Source organism: Peromyscus californicus, unplaced genomic scaffold (assembly GCF_007827085.1).
Source record: "Peromyscus californicus insignis strain IS unplaced genomic scaffold, ASM782708v3 Scaffold_14__1_contigs__length_90479793_seg_2, whole genome shotgun sequence".
Taxonomy (NCBI): domain Eukaryota; kingdom Metazoa; phylum Chordata; class Mammalia; order Rodentia; family Cricetidae; genus Peromyscus; species Peromyscus californicus.
The window spans coordinates 56,859,826-56,865,190 of record NW_026294436.1 but is presented as its reverse complement, the minus strand read 5'-3'; positions in this window follow the sequence as shown (position 1 = coordinate 56,865,190).

The window sequence follows — 5,365 nt, the reverse complement described above, 5'->3', positions numbered from 1 at the left end:
TTTTGGACAGAATTATAAGGGCTTTAAGGAACTTTACTTAAATTTCCTGATTTATAACCTGCCTTTCCTGATTTATTTGCAACAGTATAGAATGTAGGGGTTCCAGAAATTGGTGTTCCTTGTACAATATGAGGAAGGATCCAATTAGTTCTCTTTATAAACTGAATTCTCTTGTTTTTAGTATATTTGTTGTTAATCTCTCCCAAAAAAATTATTTCAAGCTCTTTGCCAATTTTCATTTTCTGCCCATAAAGAGGAAATTTCAGCATTACTAAAAGGAACTACAATTTCTGTTGGGTTCATTCCCATCAATTGACAAAGTCTTAATTTTCCTTTTAGAATCAACTCAGAAACCTTTTCCACATATGTCTTTAATTTTTAACTCTGTTTTTGCAGTAAAAATATCCATTTTAAGATAATATCTTCCCTCTGCATTAAAATTCCTGTAGGAGAATGCATAGAAGGTAAAATAACCAGGATGCAATCAAGCTCCAGATTTAAATAATCCACATGTACATCCTGTAATTTCTTTTCCACCAAATCCAATTCTCTCCCAGCTTCCACTGATAATTCTCTGGGACTATTTAAGTCTTTGTCACCTTTTAAGATTTGAAACAAATTTCTCAGTTTTTGGATTGTTACTCCAATAGTGAGCCCACAAATGGGCAATGCCTCCCAGCAATTTTTGAAAGTCATTAAAAGTCTGCAACTGATCTCTCCTGATTTGTACCTTTTGAGGTTGAACTTTTTGTAAGCCTATTTTATATTCTAAGTAATTAATAGAATCCCCACTTTGTATTTTTTAGGAGTAATTTGTAATCCCCAACAATGCAAATTTTTGTTTACTTCTTCAAACATTTTCTCTAAAATATCTACATTTGAATCAGCTAGTAAGATGTCATCCATATAATGGTAAATAATAGATTGAGGAAACTGAACAAGAATCATTTCAAAAGGCTATTGTAGAAAATATTGGCATGGGGTGTGGCTATTTAATATCCCTTGTGGGAGAACCTTTCATTAATATCACTTAACAGGCTAAGAATTATTATAAGTAGGCACCATGAATGCAAATTTATCTCTATCCTTTTCTTGTGAAGCTATAGTGAAGAAACAGTCTTTTAAATCAATAACTATAATAGACAACCCTTTAGGTAATACAGGAGACAGGAGAATTCCAGGCTGTAAAGAGCCAATTGGCTGAATCATCTTATTAACACCTCTTAGATCTGTTACCATTCTCCATTTCCCAGATTTCTTTTTAATAACAAATATAGGAGAATTCCAAGGACTGATTGACTCAATATGTTGAGCATTTAGCTGCTCCTGTACCAGCTATACTAAGGCCTGTTATTTTTCAGATGTCAAAGGCCATTGTGCCACCCAGACAGGTTTGTCAGTCAACCATTTGTAAAGTAGAGCTGTTGGTACCTTTGAAAGATCAACAGCTATTGTGCCTTATTTTTGTACAAATTAAATGGTCAGTGACTGTTCTTTATAATATTTTTAATATTTTCCCCAGAAATGTATGTTAGTTTATGGTTTATTTCTGAGACTGGAGGAATATTAATCAGTATTCCATTGCTGTAACAAATTACGTCCCCATAAATTCATTGCTATATGAGCCACATATGGCTTTAATTTTTCTCTCTGTTCTTCTGTTCCTATTTATTTGACCCACTTCATGCTTTGTTTTACCTGAGATAAAGTTCAATCATTAAAAGCTTAACACTTACCTCCTGAAGAGGCCAACTTGGATACCATGACTCAAGTGCAATTATTGTTACATCTGCCTCTGTGTCTACAAGACCTTCAATTACAATGTCATTTATTCATACCTTTAGCTTTGATCTTTGATTATTTATAGAAGTCTGCCAAAATATTTGCTTTATGGTTTCTCCTGAAATTGTTGTTTTGTCTTCTAAAGCTGTTCTATCATCCAGAACAGTGTAATATTTTTACAATAGGCATTAGGTCCTTTAATTGCGCTGGGGAGGAGTTTCCTCCATGGTGACAGGGAATGATTGAACCAAATTTGATATGAGGGCCTGTGAGAGGCCCCCCAAGGCATTTCCTGATGGCAAAGGGTTACCTTGTCTTTCCCTTGTTGATCTACATTCATTGGTCCAATGTTGGCCTTTGCCACACCTTCTACATACTCCAGAAGGAAGGGACCTTCTATTCTGATTATTCCTAGAAAAAAAACATTGTTTTTAAGAATGCTCTGTTTACAATCCCTTTTTAGGTGACCTTGTATGCCACAATTAAAACACCTGATGTTTTGATTTTTCTTCAAGCCTCTGGAAATCACCTCTCCAATCATCATGATTATGAGATTCAATGTTGATTGTATCTCAGATCCATCCTTCTATGGGTGCTGATCTTGCCTTTAAAGTCCTAATTACCCTTTTGCTTTGTGAATTAACATTTTCAAAAGCCAAACATTCAATTATTGTTTGTCTAGCTTTTGATTTTGGTATTATTCTATTCACTGATGAAGTCAATCTTTGGAAAAATCAGTGAAGATTTCTTTTGGGCCCTGTATAACTTTAGTAAATTACTCAGCTCTCTTTCTGAATTCTTCAGTTCTGTCTTAAGCATTCAAAGCTGCTGCATGGCATAAAGAGAGTGTGTGGTCATTATATATAGACTGTCTTTGTACATCAGCATAATTAACCTCTCCAAGAAGTTGTTCTTGGGAGATTTCAATACCTCTGACTCTACTTCATTATTCAATGGTCCTAGCTTCATCTTTCTACCAGGTTCTCCACTGTAATTGAGAACCAGGTTCCAATACTGCTGTTGCCAAGTCTCTCCAGTCTTGTGGGATATTTTTGTTACTACTTAACATAAATTTAACATCTGTTTTACAAAAGGTGAATGCATACCATATGAGACTATTGCTTCCTTAAATCTCCTCACATCTAGCATTTCCACAAGAATCCAGTCAGTTCTTACACAATCTTGGGGATATCTATCATTGGCAGTTGTTCCTATAAGGTGACTGTATAAATTAATGTTAGTTGTGTGAAAACCTTCAACTGTTACTCTCTAATTTTAATAATGTAATGGTGAAGTTGGTTCTCCTTTAAATTCCTCTATCTGGGTTTGAATATCTCTATGACCTGTTTTAATAAGTATTTCCAAGGTCTATATATTGGCACTCACATGAACCAACATTTTTAAAGATTAACCAAGAATTATCAAACTGATAATAAGAATTATCAAAATGAATATTAACATTATGTCAATCCCAGTTAAGTGGATTATCTCTTCATTTGATTGTTTCAGTTTTAAACCATCCATTTCTAGATGAATTTCTAAATGGTCTTATTAAATAAAAAACATGGATCCAAATATAGGGGTGAAAGCCTTAGAGAGATCAGAAAAATAGGGAAAGCCACCAGTCAACCTTACCTCACCAACTCTGCAGCTTCCAAATACGAGCTACTTCCTGTCTTACCCACGCCTTTATTGTCTTGCTGTTCTGCCCTCTCATTTGCTATCTTAGCCCAGCTACTTCACTTCCTTGTCACTGTCTGTACAGACCTCCAGGTCTCTATGGTTGATACTTGGATTAAAGGAATGTGTCACCTTGCTTGGCTCTGTTCCCTAGTATGGCCTTGAAAATACAGAGACCCTGCCTGATAAATGATCGGACTAAGGGTGTGTGCTGCCTGACTTTTTGTTTACTTAAAATGGCTGGCCTTTCCTTCCTGATCTCCAGGCAAGATTTATTAAAGCACAAATAAAATATCACATCTATTGTGTAATTAGACAGAGACCAAACTCTCTCATTGTAATAGTGTTTCCCATTTTTTAAGGTGGGAAAAATCTCTCTCTCCTTTTTTTTTAATTATTTTCCCCATTTAAGAATTCCCAATTGTCTCACCAAATCTGATGATGATGACAGTGAAGATGACTGAAGTGTGAGACTAACTGCTGCTGTATAGAACAGTAGAAGCCCAAGTGGGTGTCAAGGAAGCTGCCTAATGCTTCAGCAGCCCAAGGAGGGGGTCCAGGGAAAGCCCACAACCCACTAGGAGAAAAGAAGCCAAAGAGCCAGCTGTCTGCAAGGGGGAAAGTGTGAAAGGGGCTAACTCCAGCAGTGTTTGGAGCCCAAGAACCTGTGGCCTTTGCTGTAAAGAGGCTGAATCCTAAACTTGCTCAGAGGGCTTGGGGGGAAAAAAAGGAAAACCTAGAGGGAGAGGTGGTGACTCTGGCAGAAGCTCCCATGTGCAGCTCCAACGTGTTCCAGTGGCTACAAAGCCACAGGCAAGTGGCTTTTTCATAAATTCCTGCCCCAAAAGTTGGACACCAGCTATTTCTGTCATTTCTTATTTTTGGAAGTTGTTTGCTCTACACTTCCTATTTACTCGGGTAATACTATATCCTTCTCAGATCTCAGATGGAGTTGAAGACTAGATAGTTATAGTTATACTTTACTTGTTACCAGATTCAGAAAAGAAACTCACTAAAGAGGTATAAAGTGTATATGGTTGAGAGACATAAAAAGATAGTTTGGGGTTGGTAATGCAAGTTAGGATAGAAAGTGAATTAGGTAGAACACTTTGGACTCACCAAGATAGGATAGATAATGGAGTATTTTCTCTGAATTTGTCAAATGCTAATGGACTAGACATTATTATTATAATTATTGTCTGTATATATTTGTATATAGTAATTGTATTTATTTTATATAATTTTTCTATGTTAGTTAAAACCTTCTCTTTTTATTTACACAAAATAGAGGGAAATGTATGATATTTTGTTTGTATTGTGACAAATAAAGCTTGCTTGGAGATCAAAGGGCAGAGCTAGCCACTAGTTAACCATAAAGGCCAGGCACTGGTGGCACACACCTTTAATCCCAGTACTTGGGAGAAGGAAGTAGGAATATCAGGAGTTCAAGGTCAACCTGGGGTTAAGATTGAACCAGTCTAAAAGAGAAACAGAGCTGAGTGGTGGTGGTGCATGCCTCTAATCCCAGCACAAGGGAGGTGGAGACAGGAATATAAGGCAGGTGGAGACAGAATCTTGCCCCATTCAGTCTGAGGATTCAGAGTTAAGAAGTCTCTAGTGGCTGCTGCTCTGCTTTCAGCTTTCACCCTCATAGCTAACTTCAGGTTTTTATTAATAAGACTAATTAGGATCACACTTCAAGAGCTTTTTTTAAAAAAAGTTTCCAAACACACAAAAACAGAGCCAAACACAGCTTCCTACTACCACAGTCTCTCATTTGGGCTGTATTACAGAGATGTGTCTCCTAGCAGCTGTCGAGGGCCTGAACCACCAGCACACTATGAGATAAGCTACTCAGTGGTACTAAGGTTTGACTCATGTAGTCAGAGAATGATGTGTGTGC